Raw genomic sequence first — 23,745 nt, 5'->3', positions numbered from 1 at the left:
GGGCACCTTCCTAAATGCAATGAACAGTAGAGAAATACCTAAGGAAAGTTTCGTTTGGTGATCGTTTATCAGGTACCAGCTACTGTACAGATGTTTGATGCATGTTATCTTAACATATTACACAAGACTTGCCCTCTGAGAAGGGAAGATCAACCCAGACAAACTACCTACACCAGACCGTGTGGTTCAGGGTTTTAAACAGTCTTCCAAAGGAGAACCTCAGAGAAGCTACTGTGGACAGGGAAGACGTGATGGAAGAAAGAAGAGAATTTTCCACTAGAAAGTTCCTTTAGGAAAACAAGAGAAAAAATTGGCTAAAAAAGGGAAGGGCCCAATTATAAAGGACCTTCAAAGTCTATAATTTGGATTTAATACATGGAAAGGTTTGCATTTGAAAGGAACATGACTTTACATGACATAGGAAAACCTGTCTGGCAACACGGGAGCTCAGCTCAGGGTTGAGGAGGCTGGATTCCCAGAGGCCATTAATTAGCATTCATATCATGCAGGTTATAGGTCAGCTTTCTGGACTAGGTGGGAAGAAAATGAACAAGACTTAGAGGTGAGAATGGAGGACAAAGATGACTAAAGTTTCAGGATTAAGATTAGAGGGTAAGAGGTTTCAAAGTCAGAATGCAAGGGAGATGGGGAGAGGGGATCTTGAGCCTCAGATCATCTACGTGCATGAAGTATACTATTAACTATGTGGATATTTTTAAATAATTTTCTACCTGTTTGACCATGGAGCTAAATTAAATTTCCAGAAATAGTATGAGAAAGCCTGCAAGTTATGATATTTGACAAATTTATATGGGAATGAAAAAGAGAATTCTAAGTATAAAAATCGAGGGGGAATAAAGCATGATATTCTATTAAAGAAAATAGCCCACAAGTCATATGAAAAGGTGTGTTTTAAAGATGCAATTGGTGAAATAAAAAGAAACCATTACATTCCAGATACACCAAACAGTTGCTTAGTTTTAAAAAAAAATAGTGTCGGGTTCAACCTTTAAGATGAATAGGGGCTGTGTTCCTGTCTTGGTTGAGTCATGGAACCATCATACTTAATTTTTAAAATTCAAACACGTTGTGTTTAGTGGAAGGAAATGTGTGCTTATTGTGTTTTCTGAATGCCATATGTTTTTGTTTTTGTTTTGAAAGCATGCAGAAATGCTGTTGACTGGAAAAAATTAATAAATAACCCAACTAACCCTTCTGTTTTGCTTTTCTTACTTATCTCAGAGAACCCCAGCACCTTCTGGAACATCTTTTGTGGCAAGGTATTTGGTGGTGTCCCTTGAATCACACACCATGAGTAGTCAGCAATAAACACCTTCCTGTAATCCTCATTTCATTAATGACAATGTGGGCCAATGCACAGTATTTATCAACTGGCACCTAAGACAGTTAAGGCACACCTAACTAACTCTCGTGGGTACCTAGCAAAAAAAAAAAAAGTGTAATGTGTAGATATCAATTTTTATTGTTCAGCATTCCCTAATTGAAGTCCCCAGTGGTCTGAAAACTTAGATGAAAGATATATGGGCTACAGTAATTAACCACTGCAATAACAGACGTTGTGCAGGAAAACTGTGTGCAAGGGAACAGGCATGTTTTGATTTTTGAATGTGTGCTTGGGCTTAGCACATTCTCCCTCAATCATGGAAATCCTATGTAAACGTTCCATAAGGTATTACTTTCCATGCAGACATTGAATTGTTTTTCTTAAAAAAAAAAAAAGAAAGAAAATACACACACACACGCACACGCACACGCACACGCTTTGTCAAATGCTGTACCGACTTCAGTTCCAGGTACAACCCGGATTTCTTTTGAATCTGCGGAGTTTCGTGTTCCCTAAAGTATCACGGTGCAGCTCCGAGCTTCGGGCTGGCTGTCTTCAAGCGTGTTTTCCTGAGCTACCCCTCTCCCTGCTCTGCCAATTATGTGCCACTTTGTCTTGGTGCTATGATTGCTTTCTTCGGAGAGGGAAATTCCTCTTTCATCAGTATGGATGCACTGTTTTCAGACGCTGCAAGTGCTGTGTTGCTGTGTCAGTCATCCTATTAGGGCCAGCTTCAGACGAGGAGGGCTGACGATCTGGCCGCCGATTGGCCGGCCGCGGCGGGGCGGGGTTTGTCGGAAGGAAGGGCCGCAGCTTACAGCAACAGAGTTTAGACTGTCTTTGCTTCATCATCTAAAGGTAAAATTTTCCAGATACGGCAGACGGCTTCCAGAGTACAATAAACACGGAATGAGAACCATTTGCATGGAAATTTCTTCCTCATGATGCAGTGGAGAAGCCTCGGCCACTTGATCCTGCCAGATGTTCCCGGGGTTACTGTACATGGGAAGGACAAGCAGAGCTAAACAAGGTAGGAGAACCCCCCCCCCCCCATTTTTTTTTTTTTGAATGTTTGAAGAGTTTGCTGCAGTATGCTGCATTCCATGTGTGTTGCTTCGGGAAGCCTGAGAGACCGGATTCCACTAATTCAAATGTGATACTTGCAGGGAACCCTGGAGTTTTACGTAACATTTTGATTTGAGAAAAAGAAATGGCAAAGCTTGAATCGATGCCGCCGGTTAGGAGTGAGGCATTAAACCGAGTTTTTATTCAAAGAATAGATCCATTTATGAGTATTTTAGAAACCATTTGAAATCTTAGAAGCAATCTTATATTCTTGTTATAAAAAAAAAAATTCTTTGCTACTATTACTATAGCTCCAGAATAGATAAAGTTCACATTGATCTTATTTGAAAACAGACTTGCAATCAAGAATGAAGGGAGGAAAAAAAACAAAACTTCATGGTAAATAATCATCGATGGAATGTTTGGGCCAAAAATATGCCTATTTATTGGAAATGAGGGACCTCCCTCGCTCTACAATGTTGAGCTTTAATCGAGTTTCAAAGGCACATTTCTAACAACCTAGCAAGAGGTAGCTTTCTGGCAAGTTTTCGATACTGTAGTTCAGTGTTTACATTTCTTTTCCTGGCGTGTCTGAGCCTTTGTTTCCAGCTTAAAAGTGGAACCATTATATTCAAAAGTAAAGCTGGGTTAATAATGCTTACTGCAATTATCTGATCTGTATGCATTTTTAATGAGAACACACAGCCAGCAGAATAATTTAATGAGAGCAGGCTAGCTTTTAAAGCCGTGTTTTCACTGTGCCGAACCATATCAACTTTCTTACTGAGAAGCAGCAGTGAGAAATGATGGAGAAGATTTATTTTTAACAGACTTGGCCCAGGAGAAGGAAAGGATACGTTTGTTAAAGAATTCTTTCTGCCCTTTTCCGTTTTAAATTTCTGCCAGGCATGAGGAAACTGTGCTTTTTTGTTAGGCCTCGGAAGCATGTGTTTACAATAAATGTGTAACATTTTTAGAATAGTTAGCAAGCACTGGAGCGAAGAAGAAGAAGAAAAAAAAATCTGACTTGCCTAAGCACCATGAATCTTATTCAAGAAACGTTACTGTCTCTTTAAAAGACAAAGGTTAAGTGGAAAGATGTTTGTTAATTGGGGACTGTGTGCATTTGGGGGACAATAAGTTAAAAAAATATATAAGGCTGGGGGACATGGTATAATCTTTACGTAAGAGGAAGTTTCTTCAGATCTCCTGCTTCTTTTGAAGGGGCGGCAGTGCTCATTTAAATAACGGCAATGCCACGTAGATTCTTCTAGACCCACTGTTTTTACTTTCAAGGAGAAGTGCAGGACACTAGCCCAGAACTTCTGACGTCATCCCCCAACTATTTCTGCTGTGTGTTCTTTTCTTCGAGCTCGTGGAGAGGAATATTTCTCTACGTCCTGGCCAGGAACATTCTAACTCCCAGTTGGCAGGACCTGAGTTAGGGCTTGGCGTTTCAGCCTGTCCTTTGTGCACCCTAAGCCCATCCCCCTGGTAACTAGGGCATCTTCTCCTACCTGCCGGTCAGCACAGGTTTTCTGCAGGGTTCTGGCTTGGCTGGTGGAAAGCGGTGGGGAGCACAGCTCAGCTTTTTTTCTGGCCTAACTTCCCCTTGGTGCAGGCCAGTGCTGCCACCTGTGTGGACGGTCCCCCCCTGTGGGGAGAGGGGGAGTGCCAGTTCCCCTATAGCGATTATCTAGGATACAGGTTATACCCCCAAGTTCAAGGCTGGTTGGGATGTTGGGAACAGATGCTTTTTATAGATAAAGTGCCATGTCCTAGGGCAGATGGCCCAAAGGAAGGAAGGAAAGAACAATACTGCGGACTGTTAACCCCACCACGTCACAGGTGGCACCCTGGTCGTGGAGATGGGGGGTGGGGAGGTAGTGTTTACTAAGAAGCCTGGAGAGAGATAATTTTGCCTGGAACACACTGGAGTTGGCTGGAGTTCCCTCTGATAGTTTGTGTCCTCCTCACTACTCATGTCGCCTGAAGCAAGTGCCTCCCTCAATATTTCCATCTGTTAATAGAACTGGATAATTCTTACTGTACTTTCCTGATGCTAGCACTTTAGGAGACCTTGACCTTGTATCAAAAAAGAAAGTTGTCTGTCTCTTGGCACAATGAGCTATTTCAAGTTCCAAAGGACAAGACCTTGGTGTTAAGGAACTGTTGGCAACGCCTTGGGGTATTAACCTACACAGTCATATATACAGCCCTTCACTGTACTCCTGTAAAATCTCTATCGATATTTATCCTGAGACCCACAAATAAAATTTCCAAGGAAATCAGAGCATGGTTGTTTACATTTTCTCCATTGATCTAGTCTAGCATACTGGAAACCGAGCACACCAGACTATTCCAATGATAGGTCCCAGAGTGCCCCAAGCATCTTGTGCTATTTTTACTCTGACTTTTGTATTAAATTTGTGAAACTGGAGTGAATAAAAAAGAAAACAGAGAAAAATACGCTTGTGAAATATACTGGTCCTGTAGTTTCACTGCCTAACAGCCTGCCTTCTTTCTGCTCGTTGTTTTAATTTGCTGTTGCTATGGTGAAAACAAATCAATATCACATGGCCACCAGCCAGTCCCGCGCTTGGGGAGCGCCATAGAAATTTAAGATCAGGTACTCAAGATTCCAAGCAAGAATAGGGAGGAAAGGATTTTTCAACATTCAAGATTGAATCCCCCCCCCCCTTCCTTTCTTCCTACGCTATGAATAACGAGGAAAAGATGGGAAGACAGACATAAAGATTTGTTTACATTTTCCAAAATAGCAAAACAGCATTAATACTGGAATAGATGGGGGACATTGCAAGGGGCAAAGGATTCTAATTTAACTGTAAGTCCTGCTGGTTGATGAAAACATAGTTTGGGGCCCTTTAACATCTCCAGGTGTAGCTGCACATCAGAACTGGCTGGGTCAGGAACGTTTACCAATGTCATATCAGCCAGAGAAATCTGGCAGCGAGGAAGAGGAAGCGGGTGGGCAGTGGAAGAGAGGGGTATTATGGGAAGGTAGAGAGGCATGAGTCCCCTGAAGAAAACTGTCAGTCAAGTCAGGCCAGGTGAGCACGGCTCCCCAAGGGCATGGCAGGAAAATGGGAGAGGACTTTTTTCCCTTTTCACAAAACCTGCCTCAGGGCCAGCCAGAAGCCCCAGCAGAAAGAGAAGGGAAGAGGCTGCAAAGAGAAGAGAAGGGTCATGAGCCCAGGCATCCTTTCTAGAATGTTCTACGAGTTGGACGGACGTGGATGTGCACTTCTGTTTAGTGCAAGGAACTTGGTATTTCATGCTTCGGGAAGGGCCTCCTGGAAGAATGAAGCAGGAAGACTTAGCCAGGCTTGCAACCATTTACACATAGTTTGTTTTCTTTCTTTCTCTAGTTATTTACTCAACTCAGTTTTTGTTTTCTTCTTGAAAATGTGCACAAATTGTTCACTGCAGCCGTGGTATAGTCTTAATCAGGAGTCAAAGTGATACATAGTGGCCTCCAACTGCACAGCATTGTTTACAGAGACTAGTCCCTACCTCGAGTTGCTGAGCAGGAAAACAGGTTGAAAGGTAAGGCCCCAGGGGTTCTTTGTTGACATGAGCTCTGAGGCTGGTGGATAAGTTTTCTAGCAGCGTCCCTCCCTCTCAATATGGCAAAAAATGCTCAGTAATAAAATCGGACTCAACAATGCACCTTAGTGTTTTGACAAAGAATGCATTGTCTAAGGCGGCCCCCATCAGTATATTCCATCAATCAGTCAACAAGTGTTTGTTAAACACCTCTTGGGCTCCCTGGCTCTTGCTATGTGTTTAGAACACCTTTGTGTGTGCACAAAAACGCATGGTACAAAATCGCAACTTTGAAAGACTTGAATAATATCGCTATTGACTAAATGAAATCAGCATTGTTAATCATGAGAAATTGATTTGGGTCTTGAGACGGTGTTGGTGTTTGGGGGCGGAACAAGAGGAATTTTGAGTTTTCAATCGCTATGGGTATGGACTTCTTCCCCTCTGTTATATTTGTCAGCGTCAGTACTGTTTAAATGGCATATAAAGACGTGAGGTGAGCAGTAGGCATATAAGAAAGCTCAAGCAATCCCAAACAGGAGGCTACTGAGCCCTGAAGTAACAGGGGTCCACAGGCACATCATTTAGAAAGCCTTAAACACCAGCCCATAGACAAAAGGAAATCTTAGACCCTCTCCCACTTCTGAGCCACAGGGTGCTCGCCGAAGCCCCTGATGCAATGAGCTCACCATCCCCAGTCCCCATCTCCAGCAAGGAAATCTGATACCTGGCTCTGGAGGGTTCTGCTTATCCCTTTTTTCCATAAAAGTGGAGTTCCTTTTAAAAATTGATTTCCCTGTTAAAACACCAAGTAGTTTTGTTGGTGGTGGTCTGGGAGCTTTTCTATTTCTTTTGTTTTTTTGTTTTGTTTTTTTTTTTTGTGTGTGTGTGTGTGTTGGGGGGGGGTCCCCTAATATCTGAATTAATATCTATCCATTCTTTGGGCAAAGACAAACTGAGTGGTTAAGGACCCAGGGAGGGGAAGAGCTGAGAGAGAAGACTGAGGATGTAGCCACACTTAAAAGAACTCTTTTCAGCCCCGGGTCCTGGCAGTTGGGGAGCAGGCCCAAGACAAGCTGGTTGTCAGCTCTGGGGGTGGTGAGCCGCCTGGGAGGGAAGAGGGAGGAGGAGAGGCCCGCTGTAATGCTGCTGGTCTCTGTCCTAAGCAGTCTGCAATCCACAATAGCTAGGAAAGGAGATCCTTACAAACAAGATAAGAATAGTTAAGCACACAAATGCCTTCAGAAGGGTAATTAACATATGTGTAGCTACTTAAACTTTGAAAGGCTTTCGCTGGCATTATCTCAATTAACAGTTCAAATGGGGGAGTTAAAAAGTGGGAGCCTAGAATTAGGGCACTCTGGCAAGGGCATGCTAGATAAAGCTCCCCAAGGAGATGAGTTATAAACCAGATTTTAAAAACTTTTAGTCGTTGATTTTTTTTTCCAGTGCTTGAATTTTGAAGCACAGGAAAAACTTAGTCATGTGAAGCATCTCACAGAACTCCTTTCCATTTCCTGTCCCCAAATGCTTCTAGACTTGGGGGCCACAGGCAGCCTAGAGGCCACGGCAGAGCAAGAAGAGTGTTGACTGACCAGCTCAGGCTGCACACACAGGCATTGGGGACAAAGCCTTTGTTTGCTCTGTCTCCCACCCGAGTCATAACAACAGAAAAGTGTTTCTAGAAAATACAATTCTCTAATGTTGTAAATGGCCCGCAGGCCTGGGAGAAACCCAAGTCAACAAGAAAATCAAAATTCAGAGTATTCCATGTTTTCACAAGAACATCTCACTGAGTTCTCTTGCACCTGATGAAAGACGGGAAAGAAATTCATATTTGGGGGCATGAGTTCTGAGCAAGGTGCTCTACAGACACGTGTCATCAGAGCCTGAGAAGCGCAGGAGAGTTCCATAAAATTAACGCTATTCCCAGGTGGCCGCGGGAAGAAAAGCTCCAATGACTCAGGAACACACACACCCAGGAGCCCACAGCTAATGCCTGGCTGAGCCTCCACTTAGACTCAGGCCCATGAGACCCTCAAGCCCCACAGGTAGGCAGCACTGTGGTGCCACCTGAACAGATCAGATTGAGAAGATAAAATAGTTCATTTGCAGAAAGAAAGAAAAATCTCAAAGTAGAGATAGGAGACCAATTATTTTCGAGGTCTCAGATGTACTTTATATAGCTTATAGTATAATGAGTAATTGTGATGGTAACATCTGACATGTGTATGTCATTTCAGTATTTGTGCCTGTTGTCTCTTTTAAAGGTCACACAATTCTCCCTCTACCTCGTCTTATAAATTAAATGAGAACCGAGTTTGAGTGAGGTTAAGCAATATGCTAAAAGTTTTATTAGCCAAAAAGTGGGAAAGTTATTAGTCCTACAACCCATGGGGATCCGTGCATATGACACTTAATGAGATAAATGACACTGCGGTCAGACATGGAGTTTTCCTGTAAAGTATGTTGTGCAGTTGAATGGAGCCCAACCCAAGCGATTTGGGGAAGACAGTAATGTTTTTAATTAAGGGATTGAATTATTCTAAAAATCTATAAATTTTTGGCATCCTAAATGCAAGCTTCAATTAATCAAACTGAAACTATTGGTGAAGCCTACATGATATAAATGATTTAGTACGTGTAATTTTAAGGTTCTGAGAGCTCGGGAAAGGAGACCTCCATTTGGAGTAATAGATAAGGTTTCATGGAGGAAGAGCTACTTCCTCTGGTCTGAGTGAATCTATTTTGTCTAGCTCCTAGTTTCTTATGTGGAATGTCTACTAGACCCCAGGCCCAGGACAAGATTATTCATTTGGTAAGGAAACAATTGAACTTCCATCTTGTCTGTTATTTAGTTTATCCTTTTAAAATGTCAATTTTCATATAGGTGAAATGTATGGAACGTGTTACTTTTGTCATGCAGTCATACCATTTATAAATAAGTAACTCTTCTGGTGATGATTGTTTCTGCTAAAAAATATTTTTCTGATAAAGAAGCACAATCAAATGTTTGTAGAAGACATTCAAGAAGAAGGATGGCACGGTGGGGGGTTGGGGGGCCAAGGAGGAAACTTGACTTTGGAGAATAGGGATGAAGTGTTAGGGGGGAGTGGGAGATAAGGTTAGATGGAGGCCTGGAATTGGAATAGGGAAGAACTAAAGAGCTCATTACCTGGAACACAAGTCTAATGCTTTATAAAGATCCAACGGGGACTTGTAAGATAGGGTTGGAGGTTAGAATGTTCATAATGAGGGAAGCCACTGGTCAGAAAATTTTTGAGGTATTCTGGGAATAATGTGGGAAAGAGGTGGATGAGCCTGGGTATGAGGATGGAGGAGAAAGGGCAGATCCAAAGGCACCTTGAGAGAAACCTGAGAGAAGCTGCTGAAAACTTGGAAGAGACAAAATGACATCATTTTCTCTGGAGCAGTATTGATGGTACCATGACTGAAATGCATGTAGGGAGATAAAAGGACCCATCAATCACTGGGGACGGGATGGGAGGAGGGAGGGAGATGGTGAGTCTTTGCTTGGGGGTGTGGTGTTTTTAGCTAATGATGGGACATCTGAGATCTGAGTGGAGATATCTCATAGACGTTTGACAGGGTGGGGACAGAGACCAGCCTAGAACCCATACTTCCAGTGTACACCTGAGACACAGCTGAATTGAAGCCATAGTTGAAGTCATGGAAAAAAGGAATGTAAACATAGACAGGCAGATGACCAAGGGTGAGCCTTGCAGAAGGCAGCTAATGGCCTGGAAGGAACTAAAAGTTAATAAAGAATCAGGAAAATGAATACCCATAATGGACCAAAAAAAAAAAAAATAAGTAAGTAGCACTTTAAAGTACCATAGCTCTGTCTCTGTGATTACATGGGGAAACAGCGGAGCCTTCTGCGCAGAACTCCCCCCCGCCCCCGCAGCATATTTTGCCCTCTCTGGTGTGAATCTCTGGCACTGGTCCTCTTGGAGGCACATATTGGTTCAGTGTCGTGTTCAGAGCTACAGATTATTGAGTGGATGAGGGACCATTGTAGCTGTATCTTTCATATATGTGTATGTATAGGTGACTTTTAAAAATGTCATTGTATTTTTATACCTTTTTCTATTAATTTATTTTTATGTGGTGCTGAGGATTGAGCCCAGTGCCTCACACATGCTAGGCAAGTGCTCTGCCACTGAGCCACAACCCCAGCCCTATAGTTGCCTTTTTAAAAAAAAAAAAAAAAGTAGACTTTTGCTAGTAACTGCCTTTCAAAATATGTATTTGCGGACGTTTCTGGTTAGGATAATCATTGCAGAGTGGTTGGAAGTATCACTGGACACTACCATCCGAGACCAAGACCCTGGGGATTCATTTTTCCTGGATCTAGCTGATTTCAATCAAAGCCAGACATTAGGACTGTGCTGAAGGAATCAGGCTTTCAAGATGAGAAAGCACTTGGAAGCATGCAAATGGTGGATGCCCTTGTGCCAGATGCCTCCAACTACTGACCAAGGGCCGCACTGGTCAGACCTCCTGTGCCTGCACAGTACCTGGGGATCTTATTAAAAATGTAGATTCCGATTCAGTGGGTCTGGGGAGGGGCCAGTGTGCTACTTTTCTAACAAGCTCCCAGAGGAGGAAGATGTAGCCGCTCCTGGGGGGGCTCTAGCATACGATGGCTGCTTTGCGTAAATATGAGTGGCAGCAGTCCCCAGATCTGGGTGGCTCCCGTGAGGAGCGCTCTGGAGGGCTGGAGGCCAGTGCCAGGAGGCCTCTCCAAGCTGCTCAGCCTCAGAGCAAAGCTGAGGCTGGACCACTGAAGCCACCAGACTGACACCAAAATTGCTAGGGCGAAGGTCAGGAGACCGGGACATCCAGGTGTTGAGCAGCCGTGTAGCCACACACAGACCGTGCGTGTGTGGATGTGGCCCTGAGCCTGAGCCGTCTGTTGTCTCTCTGGATGCAGACTCTCCCATCCCCCAGGAGCTTTGGGTCCCACCTCCAGGGAGGACTGGTGTGTTTACACATCTGCTCCAGAGACTTTTTCTCCCTAAGAAATAAATGTATTGGAAATCAGCCTTAAATTCCACCCCCCTCTTTTTTTTTTTAGATGTAGGGCAGAACTGGCGCCCGAAAATCTAATGTGTCTATTTCAGTCCTCACACCTTCAGTGAATTACTTCTGGGAACTGATAAACCCATTCATTCCCTTGTGATGTAGATAATGCTCTTCCCGATACATTTTCTCTCTCTCAAAAAAAAAAAAAAAAAAAAATACGAAGATGCTAGATTTAAAGTCTTGGAATAAAAATGAAGACATTTTTAGGAGAAGTGTCTAGTGTTGTAGCCTCAGCAAGCAGGTCCGGGCCGGGTTGGAGACGTCCCTCCTTCTGTCCTACACCTTGTGCCGCGTCTGTCTTCCCTCTTGGGTGCTTCCCTCCTCTGTGTGTCCCACATGTGGCCCCTCTTTCCTAGAGCCAGGAGTTGAGCTAAACTGATTTAGAGGAAGTCTTCTCTGCCCAGATGCCCATTTAGTCCGCACACAGATGGCTGGTGGTTTTATGCATTTTTAATTTGCCAATAACCTTTTAGGAATGAAATGGAGCAAATGTTTATTGAGTTTATTGAGCGCCTACTAGATGGCAAGCCCTCTGCTCAGAGCTTTGTGGACATCAATTCAATTAAAACTTTTCATGAAGAAAAGAGTGGCAGAGCAGGGTGAGACCCACGTTGGCAGACTCCAAACACCCAGTCCCTGTTCACCAGTTGCAAAAAAAAGAGGGGGAGTTGCTTTAGGAAAACTTCTACAAACACTGAACTGTTAGCAGAACTCCCTGAATAGTTCAGCAGAAAAACAAACAAACAAAAACCAATTCCTGGCTCACCTCTCACAGGCAAGTGTTCAGTTTTAGCCAGGAGTCTCTCTCCCAGAGGCACTTGCTGCATCTCCTCCAGGTGGCGAGGCCATTGTCTCCATTATTGGATGTGATGAGTTGGCCTTTTTGTGACTTTTGAGTCTCTTGTGTGCGCAGGCGCACACACTGAATGAAACTCAAAGGACCCATGAGTGTCAGCTTATGTAAGCAACTGAAATGGACACCCTAGGTAAAGGCTCATTGTCAAGGGCAAGACCTGCTGAGAGTGAGGTGCTCCTGTGCGGTGGGGACTTTGCCACCCTCTGAGCCATCTCTTAGCAGTCCCTCTCCTCCAGCTTCCCTTCCTCTGCCCGTGCTTCCTGTTTCCATGCCACCTCACCTTCCCGGGATGCTCTCTCTCTCTGACACTGGGGGCTGTCTGCTGTCTGCTCCCCATTGCCCGCAGCCTTCTCCTGCTCCTCCCTAACCCGTGGTCTCCCTTCTCCTCAATAGCTGTTATGGCACATGCCCTTCAGGTGAATGGCACAGGGAGAGGCACAGGTTTCCTGGTTCTCTCCATGCCTGATTCTTGGCGGGAAGAAGGCATGATTGATTTCCCCCTTAGGAAACCCATCATTTGATCCCAAAAGTATCAACTTCCTGGCAGCCACCACAAAGACCATCCCCTCAGGAAACAAAATAAACCCTATCTCTAGAGTTTCCCTGTTTCTTTTCTTTTAAGTTCCCGGTGCAACTAGGCTGCAATTAAGAGACAGGATCAAAGGGACTTACTGCCCCTGGGGCTGCTGGGGCCAAGGAGCTTTGGTCTCTTTAACCCTTTACTTCCCTGACTTACTACTTCAGTTGCCACCTGGTTGCTCAGGGACTCCAGGACCAGGATTGGGGTTTGCTATGGGAAAACGTGTTAAAATTGGTGGAAGAACTCTGCACACCACACAGATGAAAATTAGAAGGGAATCCCAAGTAGAGAAGGAGCCTGGGATTATCTAGGGATTATCATGCCTGCCCTCTACCACAGCCTGACCAAGTGTTTCTGGCTGCTGCGCGTCTTCCCCTAGCGAGTGGATGAACACAACCCCATATGTGTACAAGTCATAACACCTGATTGGGAAGTTGCTCCTCATGCTTAAATAAAGTGTGACTCCCGCTTACCCTCATCTTCATCCTCCTTCAGGACTCTGGAGTAGCACTAAGCAGGTCAAATGTCTTAGCAGGCTAGCCTCTTCACATTTTTGAGGAAGTCAGGCTTCCTCCAACAGGTCCAATATGGCACCTCCTTTACTCAGGGTATAATACATTTATTTATGCATCTCCAAGATACTTTGCTTTTCCAGCAGCTTTGGCCCATCATTGACCCATTTTGAATACTGAACCAACAGTCATGGAGAAAGGGGTGGGGCTCTCCATTTTCCCTTAGCTCCACTCAGGCCTGAGCACAGAGGGGAAAGTCCACAGGCAAAGGTGAAGTGGGGAGGGACAGACATCTTCCGCACCACAAGGAATGCTTTAAAATGATCTTCTGTCCCAACCGTAGACTCTTGCCATCTCCAGTTCCCACCAAGATGCTAGACACTGGATTGCAAAATTATTCTAAGGATGATAGAGAGTCAGAGATTTAGATGAATATAGACAGATTCATATCTTCACATCATTTGAATAATACACTAAGGCAGTTTTCAGAGATAAAGTGCATGGTTTAGGTTTCCTTTTGTTGTTTTAGTTTTTCTGCTCAGCTAAACAGTGATGGTGTTGGCAGCATCCCTAGGCCCTCCTGAGTTCCTCTGAGTCCCTAGCAGCTTAGAGATGCACTCTACCCTTGGTAGGTGCCAAGGTCACTGAAGGGACTAATTAATCCCAGCTCTAGTCAACAGCTGGCTGCACTAACCTGCTGCCTTCCTGGAGACTGAGAGACCAGGAAGGATTTTCTCCCCCAGTTCCTCCAGGCCCAGCGGGCACCCTGGCCAAACAGGGAGGGCAGGAGGGCGCTGAGCTGTCACCCCACAGGGTGGCCAGGTGTTCGTCTAGGGAATGCAGGAACACAAAATGACTCCCTCACACACACTGTCTCCCTCTGCTCCAGACTATAGGGCTTGCATTCAGATAAGCTTTCCAACGTTTCTTAGGGAAATCTTCAGGTTGATATTTAACCTAAAGATCCCTAGGTCCTACCCTATGCCACTCTACCTCTCTCTCTCCCTCCACTGCTAGTTTTATTAATGTCCTATAAACCTTGCCATCCTCTACCATACTGAAAGCTTGCATTTACTGCCCATTATCCAGCTGGCACCCTAAAGAGCATGAATCCCCACCTCAGGGTAAAATTTATGGTGTGTAACCCAGAACACACTGAATAATTGATCAGAAAAAGTCACTGGGAGTGATAGTTTCTGGAAAGACTGACAAACCAGGAGCCCAGCATGTAGCCCTGGAGACGGCTGTCGCTTAACACCCCGTAATACTGGGCTGGGCATTAGCTCCCTCGGCCAGGTACGTGTTGGGTCTTGAGTTACTTGTTCTGCAGCTGTGCAGTTTTATTTGATGTTCTGATCTCTTCCTTACAGTTTGATAAGTTAGTAGGAAAAACACCAGCACAGCCTGGTGCTTCATCAAGCCGACAGCACAGAGCCCGCCCGCACCTGAGGGGCCCATGGAGCTGCCTTTCAGTGGTGGCCCTCTGTGGCTCCTGCCTGCCTGGACCCCAAAGCTGCTGAGGCAGGAAGCATCAGCACAGGAGTTAGTTTCCCATTACAGTTTGGCAGGATCCTGCAAGTCCTGGAGTTGGGTCTGTGACACTCCATCTCACGCACTGACTCAAAAAACAAAATCAAAAACTTATGTTCAGTATATCAGGCTCCTAGAAGCCTGTTGCTGTTAAGTAATAAGCGTCAACCTAGCCACATAGCTGCAGGTCACAGGCACAGGAGCCGCCCTGCCCAGGCCCAGGCCCGGAAGGTAGGGGTGGCCATTCCACGGGTCTCCTTCCTCAGAAGGGCCTGTGCTGAACCCTTCCCGGCTCTCGGGGAAGTAGAGCTGGGACTGACTGACGCATCCCCCCTTCTCCTGTTCCTCTATCCCCCCTCACATTTTCAGGACTGAAAATTAGAAACACTTTTCTCCTACACACAAAATTACTCCCTCACACACACTTTCTCCCTCTGCTTTGAAATGGCAGCTGCTGCCAGCAAAGCTTCTCGGAGGAGACACGTGCCACCCCTTGTAGCCACAGGGGAGTCCACAGGAGCCTGGTCACCCTGGGGAAGGGTGAGATCCGGAGGACCCCACGGGGCTCCTGGGCCTGCAGGGATTTTATTTCTTAAACCGGGTGTGGGTTACACAGATGTGCTCATTTTGTCCAGAGCTGGACACTTAGGATCTTTTCTGTCTAGAATAAAAGGTTTTAAAGATGTGGCTGGCTGTCTTGCACTAATGTAAGGTGAAGGAGAGCCGGTGGGAAGGTGCTCCTGCCCCCTCCCTCCCGCTCGCCCTCCCCCCTCATCTTTCTCCGTACCTTGTGGGGGTCCAGCAGTGGGTCTCTCTGGGACCAGAAACATCAGTGATCCCAAGAATAACCAGAACCACAGCCGGCCCCCACAGCCATCTGGTCATCCTATCCTAGACCAATAGGACCATAATGCTCTAGACTTGAAACTTGAAAGGAGGTCATTAGTGCTAGATAAGAATGACAATGACAGTAACCATGACAAGAACAATATTAGTCACTTTACCATCCTGCACAAAGTATCTCCTTTCTTTTTTTTTTCTCTGATATCAAGGATTGAACCCAGGGGTGCTTTACCACTGAGCCACCCTTTTTTGTATTTCATTTAGAGACAGGGTCTCCCTGAGTTGTTAGGGCCTCACTAAGTTGCTGAGGCTGGCTTTGAACTCACGATTCTCCTGCCTCAGCCTCCCACCAAGCTGCTGGGATTACAGGAGTGCAGCCCGGCTTCTTCTCTGTTTTTGATTTATTCAAATTCAAGAAAGTTATGCTTCAGAAGTTTTTTTTTTTTTTTCCCCAGATGGCAATCCAGATTAGTGGAAAGCAGGAAGTGGGAAGCACAGATGACAATGCCCTGGCCCTTCTGCCCTTTCTTGCCCTGTAGCCCCAGGTGCTGGTTAGTCCACTGAAGTCAAGCGAGTACAGATCTCAGAATTAAATACTGGTAGATAAGGGGGGTGGGAGCAAGAGGCCAGATCTCAAGGGCCATTGGTACAGCTTTGAGTCCTGGGTTCCCATGGGGTGCATGGGAGTTCCCAGGTCCCTGGGGACTTTGCATTCGAGATGGTCATGTCCAGTTCTCTGGAATTTTGTGGAGATTTAATGAAACAAAGTACCAAAAGCACTTCACCCATGGTGAAGGTCCTTTTGTTGACGGACTGAGGCTGTCCCCACTGGTGATTTAATCTTGACCTGCTCTACTTAAGAAAATTTTTCTTGGCTATAGAAAAATGTGCAGAAAAAAATACCATATGATAAGTATAGGAAGAGGAGAAAAGTAATTCTTAATCCTCCCCACTTCCATTCCCCCGTGAAATTTACACTCTAACCTAACCAATGGGACACGTAGATGAATTGGTGTGGTAAATGTCATCCATGCCATGAGGTGTTCTTTGAGTAGATGACCACCATCCAGGTGAGGCAAGGTGGCTTCCAGGGAAAGACAGCACCAGCCTTGGGCCTCGATGTGGTCTTGGTGTGGCAATGCATGCACCCACACGGCTTCTCTGGAGCAAGAGGTGATGTCAAGGGAGCATGTGGTGTGGACTAAGTTGTGTGTTGCCATTGAAGGCCACAGCATGGATTTCCAGCCTCGTGTGGCAGGCAGCAGAGAGCACCCCGTGTTTCTGTGCAGGTGAGAGATGGTCAGACATGCTTTAGGGAGATCTGTCTGTGAGCGGTTTAGACCTGAGAATTGCAGACAGTGGTGAGCCGTGATGAGGTGATGAGGATCAGGTGGGAGGTGACCTGTCCACATAGGGGGTGACTAAGAGCACGGGCAGGACTTGTCGAGGCCAAGGGAAAGGAAGCCAACCAGAGGGGACCTGGAGACACATACTTAGGAACCAGAACCATCAGCAGTGCCAGTGACAAGAACACACAGCAGAACAGGGGAGGGCCATCAGGCACCCGGTCAATGACTCTATGGCGTGCAGAGCTGGAGATGGGGTTGGGATTGACCCAGAGAAGACTGATCTCTAAAATCATAAAAGGAGTGGAGATGGCTAAGGAAGCAAATGTAATTCAGAAAATGGCTGATGACAGGCCTCATCAAAGTCTTACATCAAAGGGGATTTCCTAGGCACTCCACTGGCCTAAAAATCCAAGGTGACAACTTTCAGAGCAAGCACCTTGGAACAAGTGTCTCAGCCTCAGGATCTCTCTTGGTGCCTTTGGGCTGTGATGCGAGATTGTGCTATTCATGATGTCCTAGATGAGGTTTCACAGCCAGGTGAAAAGGGGCATTAATGCGAGAACCTAAAACGTCAATAAAGGTGGGGACTGGGCCTTCAGCCATGATGTGTGGAAGCTAAGGTGACACCCCAACCTCTGGGAGAACGCTTGGAAGAGTGGCGAGTGGAACTGCAGGATACCAGAGAGCAGAAAGCAAAAGGCTTAGAAGGGAGTGTGGGATATTTAGGGCAGTCCAAGGAGACAAGATGGTGAGAAGACAAGAAGCAGGCTAAGATCATTTAGGTTTGAGGGGAGTGGAGTGGGGCTGGCAGATGGCACCTGGTGCAGCTTTGAGCTTGTGGGACCCACTGGGAATGGATGGGCTGGAGCCATGGGGAAGAAATGGTTTCTGGAAATTCTGTAGGAAAAGGTTTGATTCTCTTACAACAGGAAAGGTGAAAACCTTAGATAAATTTGTGGCAAGGTGGCAAGTTGAGGTCCAAAGGCTTCCCTGGGGAGGCTCCCAGGGGCCCCTGCCTTGAATTGAGTTCTATGCTATTCAGAATAACCGTGGTGGGGAGAGGCCTTAGCCTGCCTTCATCCCTATTACTAATTAAAGACGAGCTTTGCATCATTACAGGCTTAACTATAAATACAGCCCTTGCCGCTGCTTTCTAAAGTGCTACAATATTATTTGTTGTACTCGTGTTATCTTATTATTTTCCCTAGCTTTTTGCTTCATTCCACTGGGTTTCAACAAAAGATCCTTCATAAGCCTAGCTCTCTTCCCTTAATTAATAGAATCTACCACTGTGGATGCTACATGTGGAATATTTTAAGAGTCTCCTTATTGCAGCAATCCTCATGGACTTTAAACTTGGGCCAACGTCTGGAAAGTAGTAGATACTCAGTAAATGTTTGTGGGATACAATTGAATGATGGAGTGTTTTATTATTGAGGCAGGCCTTTGTATAGATGATTAGCATGAGTCATACTCACAGAAATCCATGGTCCATCATCCACCCAAATAGAGCCAGAATTTTCCATTACAATGAAAACAGAATTCATTTTCCCCCTGGGAGTGTGCACATTTCTATGAAGTTGGGATTTATTACAGGAGAGAAAGCAGCTAAACCCTCCCCTCTTCAATGAGGTATATATAGTGTATATATATATATATGTTTATATATAATTATATATAAATATAATTAATAGAATCTCCCACTGTGGATGCTACATGTGGAATATTTTAAGTCTCTTTTATATTTTTAGATATATATCTCCTTTATATATTTTATGTATATATATGATCTTTTTTTTTTTTCATTTAAACTTCAGAGAAGCTCAGCTGATGAAAACAATAAGCTAAGGGGTTCTAGGGGTTAAGTGCATGAACCAGGTGTTATCTACTATGTCCTAAGTTCAAATAAGTTCTAGTTGCTTAATTGCTGTAGGAGAGAGGATTCTGGTCAAGTTAGGTGGCACACACTGTACAGCACATCTCACAAAACACATTGGCCTATTTCTTGGCCCTTGAGGGGCATTAGGAAACTAAATAAAAAAGCACACCCATGGTCAAGGCCAGAAAGACTTTTTGCAGGAATGGGACAAGGTCTTCTGCCTGTACTACATTCACTTTACCCATTTGCCACCCTGGGAGAAGAAAGAAGTGTTTTCCATATCCATTCCAAAAACTCTTACCAATTACTCCAAAAGTTGGTTTTGTTAGCTGCACAAACTCCTGGGAAGTTTGGGCTAAAGACAGATTTCTTGGCCCCTGCTCCCAAAGTTCTGACTTGGGAGATCTGGGGTGGGGCCCAAGAATTAAACTATTTATTGTAAGAACATAATAGTGATTTAGACACAAATTATTTACAGACCTCCTGGCAGATAGGTTTACAGACATTCAAATCCTGTGTACTCAAATTGTGGCTTTCCAGACTAGGGATGTATCTTAGTAGGGATGCACTTGCCTAGCATGAGCAAGGCCCTGGGTTCCATTCCCAGTTTTGCAGGAAATCAAAATATAATAAGTAAATACTTAAGATCTGGCTTTCCTACAAACTAGATACACAACTGCACAACTTGAGGCAAATTTGAAAATCTACCTGAACCTCACTTTTCTCGTCTTTAAACAAGGAGCAACAATACCCACTTCTCCAATGATGATCAGGGTTAAATAAGGTCATCTAGGTTAAGAACTTGTTGTATTGCACAGAACAAATACAAATGCATAATAGTTAGGGTATGTTTTCTGGAGCAAACATGAAACTTTTGGAGAACAGTCTCCAGTTAATGCTATGGGTCCTCTAAGGCGTTTCAGAAAGAACAGGGACTTCGGCACGAGGATTTCTGCAAATTCTTAAGGGCTTGCCATCACTTACAAAGACCTTATTGTTCTTTTAGCAAAATGCAGAAAGCTTTACATCCTACAAAATAATTTTATGCTAGACTTTGGGGAATGTTTACATTTGGTAGACATGGTGAGACACTGGAGCATGTTGTCCCAGACTGAAAGGATCCTAGTATTTCTAGGGTGACTGGAATGCAGTTGCTTTCAAAAACAGTAGGGTTGGCTACATTTGGAAAGTTTCTTATAGTGCATGTGTGCAAACGGAGCACTTGAACAGGCTCCACGGTAGGCCATGCCGTGAGCTGCTTGGGCACGGATAAAGTTGATTCTGTCCTCACTCAGGCTGTTTTTGGGTTGTTCAAGCAGATGGTAACAGGATCATATTGGGATCAAACTCCTGAACTTAAAATTCTAGAAATGAATGAATGAAAAAATAAACGAACAAATGAATTTCTTCTGAGGCCAAGATCTACCCATGACATCTGCCAGTCCATTCTGGCCCTGGGGACCCAGGGAAGGTCAGCCTCTTTGTTGCCAGGAGAACAAACAAACAAGGATGCTTCAAGGTGTTTCCTGGAACCAGACCCTCCTTCCTTCCTGGATGTGGTGACCCCATTGCCTCTGGAGGAAGACTCGCCATCATTTGTCCTTTTTCTCCTGCTGAGAACCATCAGCAGCAGAGATATTTTCACAAGTTAGGTGTTTGCTGGAGCTCTGGGTCACGAGATTTGGGTCACACACAAAGAAGAGGAAAGAACTGCGGTCTAGAGTCTGTTTGATCAGCACACAGGGAGAAATAAGAATAGAAAAGCGAAAAACTCAAAAATAGAGGAGGGAGGGAAAAGGGAAACGTGTGATACTCTGTAATCTCAATCAAAATATATCTGCAGATCTTCCAGGCCTTTGTGAATCGTCTTCCAATGGCTCAGCCCCTCCATTCAGACAGTATTGATTAAAATCTTGTGTCTAGTACCCTGATGCTATGGAAAGGAAGAAAAATAAAAATGATTGGCAGCCAGCAATCAAATGGAGAAGTTAAACCATACATATGCATATCGCTTTCCCACGCACATGTGCGTGTGCAGACACACGTGTGCGGGCACATACAAAGGCTCACACAGCAAAAGCCAACGGAGAAGCCTGAGACTGACGCTGTTTGTATTGGGCCGTCAGCACTTCAGGCTTAATCTAGGGTGGGAAGGAGGGAGAGGATGCTAGTTAGGCCGGTGGGTGTGACTCCCATTGGAGTAGGCCTTGCATTGAATTTCGAAGGATGCCTGGATTTAGATAACTGCAGAGGAGAGTGGAGTACATCCTTTATCAAAGGAAACTGCTCAAACAAAAGCCAATGGAAGGAAATGAGCTCTTATTGTGTACACACATGGGGTTCCTCGGAAAGGAAATTGCCTGATTCAGGACACTTCCGATGCCTCCTCTGAAGCTACAAGGAAAGGCTGGGCCTGTGCCCACAACCCAGAGGTGTCTCCCTCAATCCAGGCTTAGCTGCTAGGAAGTGGGGAGGATTTTAGCAAATCACACCAACATTCCTAGACTTCCAGAAACCTTGATTACAGACTATCTTGGGAACCCCAAAGGCAGTTCATGTTTTTCCTTGTACTTTAGGGTATTTGGATCTAGGAAAGAGTGGAGAGCAGGCACTTGGATCTTGCACTCTTTATAGACATTTGTAGGGTCCAGCAGCCCCCTGAGTTTAGCCCTGTGCACTTTAGGCCACTCCTCTGCAGAGCCTTTTAGGTTCCCTGGTGGGGGTCAGGTCAACCGATGAAGCCCTTTGATTGGCTCTGAGGGGTTTAACTCCCAGGCCCTCAGCCAGACAATATCAATATCAGCACTCTGACCATGAGCTTTGGCTTTTGCAGGGCACCGCTTGGTGTCTGCTGCTTGCCCTGGGCTACATGGGAAGCACAGAGACATCCCCAGCCCCCAGGGATGTTAAGATACAGAAGAAGAGTATACATGCCAGTTAATGTAATAAGAAATGGGGAATTCCTGGGTCCTTGGAGCTCTTATTTCAGGGGCTGGGGGTATCTAATAGTCTTAAACAAGTTTGGATTGAGCAGGACTTGATTTTTTTTTTCCTCCTTTATGTTGCTTGATTGACAGTTTGAGTACAGTTAAGCTTGGATCTTGTGGGGATGCTACTAAAACTGGCATACATGATGGAGAGTCATTTTCCACTGACATCAACCTCTGAATATGGTGCTGGGAAAGGAAACAGGAAAGCAGGCTAAGGAGGCTGAGAAGAAGTGCTCCTGCTGAGGAGGCGCCATCTTGCCCGCTGACTGTGCCTCACCCCCAAGCTTTGGCATGGCACAATGTCACCATCTTAGTCACACCCTCCCAGATCCTCCCCCAAATGACTGTCTGCAGCTGTGGCCAGTGATGGACATGGACAGTAGATGCAGGAGGGAAAACTGATCAAAAGACCGTGCTTGAGCATATCAAGTTCCATTGTGGTTTAGGTGGATGGATTTTCTGTTTACCCTGGAGAGTAAAACAGTCTAGGTCCCGATGTTTCTTATGGTTCATATATTTAGTCAGTCAACAAACCTGAAGTGAACAGCCAGCAGGTACCAAATGCTGTTCTGGGTCCGGGCTGCAGAGATGCATCCGCCTGGCTCTGGGCTCACTTGGCTCCTCATCTAGCCCTTGACAGACACTGCAGCCACAAGGTCAACCTCAAGGAGGTGAGGACAGTGGAATAGGAGGACGCGAGGGTCAGGGAGGGCAGCAGTGGCTCTTTGGGGTCAAGGGTCCAGGGACAGGGTTGAGAATGATTTTCCAAGAAGAGACATTGGAACTGAGCCTTGGAGGTTGCCCTGAATGGCAGCCAGCAAGAAAGGGGAGAAGGGTGTCACAATCTCACAGTCTCCTAATTAGCATGTTCTTTCTAATTAGTAGCTTCTGAGGCTTATCAAGTTATCTATAAACTAAAACTAACAGGCAATTGAGCATTGAACAGTTTTCTTTCTGGCTTACTCCTTTCCTCTTTGAGGGAAAACCACATGAATTGACAGTTCAGTTTGCCAGTAAATATCATAATGCAGATGTGCAGAACCAAGGCTATTTTATTCAGCATGGGAAGGGCTGGGTGGCTGCAGTTTTTATTCTTCAGCATGGATCTTGCTTTGAGACCATTCTTCAGGAGCAGCAGGGAAAGAAGGGTGGAGTAGAACTTCTCCTTGTATTCTGCAGGCTCTGCCTACACTTCTGCCTTCCACAGCATCAAAAAGGCAAAGAAAAGGGAAACATGCCCTCATTCTGGGCCACAGTGTGGACAGATTTTTACCCTCCCTGACAGCTAAAAATGACTGAATAAAAAAGCGATTCATCTCACATGACATTGAGTAAGGGTGGTTTCAAAATTCCTCATATTTAAAAGGCTAATTTATGGGATTAGGTCATAGAAATTCTTGTAAATTTCCAAAGTGATTCTTCTATTTAGTTTATGTCAAATTGTATCAAACATTCAAAAATTTAAATTAAAAAAAAAACTCATAAAATATCTGCAACATATTTGTGTTTTCTTGCATTTCAAACATTGTGATTTTTGTAGATGTCCTGATTACACACAGGCTGTAATTTTGAGAGCAACAAATTGGAGGACCTAGAGGGAAAACTAGGCCAGTGCTCGATAATACCACTGAATAGATCAAGATCAGAAAAGCTAAGGAAAATATGTCACCTGCTTAGAGAAATACGGAAACAGGTAGTGAAAAGTCCACTCATATGCAGGATGATTCCCCAGACCTTCGAAGTTCACTGAAAACCATGAAACTCTTTGACTTTTTCATGTATTTGACTTTTTCATGTATTAACGGCGCTTTTGTACCTTTGTTTTACAATGTAGACCAACTGATAATGCGCCTTGTCCCTCATTGACTTTGTAATCTCATTCTTTGCCACTCATATAATGGCCTGTTTGTTTTGCTGCTGGTGCATGCTGGCCAAAGAATCAGACATTTGTTTCACAGGGCTTGTTTTGAAGAAATCAGTTCTGGGTACATCTTTACACTGCCCGTAAAAACAGAAGCTTCTCTGGGCGAGAGATACACCAGATCGGCACTAGGGTAGGCTTCCATTTCCCTGTGACTATAGAAAATGAAATTGAAGTATAATAAAACTTCATTTTAATC

At 44.8% G+C, this 23,745-nt stretch overlaps 1 protein-coding gene across 8 annotated transcripts in view; it reads left to right on the top strand.

Annotated features, from left to right (window-relative positions):
* The first annotated feature begins 2,141 nt into the window (after nt 1-2,141).
* Mbnl2 (muscleblind like splicing regulator 2) overlaps nt 2,142-23,745 on the top strand; it is a 151,405-nt gene continuing 129,801 nt past the window's right edge. For 4 of the 8 annotated variants that reach the window (XM_046454891.2, XM_058582779.1, XM_046454889.2 and 1 more), the window contains exon 1: nt 2,144-2,375. The gene's annotated coding sequence lies outside the window, so the exon portion shown is untranslated. Of the gene's footprint in view, nt 2,376-23,745 lie in introns of all 8 variants that reach the window. The other 4 variants (XM_046454887.2, XM_058582777.1, XM_046454883.2 and 1 more) reach the window with 2 other exon arrangements.

The sequence above is a fragment of the Marmota monax genome, unplaced genomic scaffold (genome assembly GCF_021218885.2).
Source record: "Marmota monax isolate L192 unplaced genomic scaffold, Marmota_monax_Labrador192_F-V1.1 WCK01_AAM20220418_F8-fsc00026, whole genome shotgun sequence".
NCBI lineage: Eukaryota > Metazoa > Chordata > Mammalia > Rodentia > Sciuridae > Marmota > Marmota monax.
Note: the sequence above shows the minus strand (reverse complement) of the source record. Positions and strands in the feature narration are given on the sequence as shown.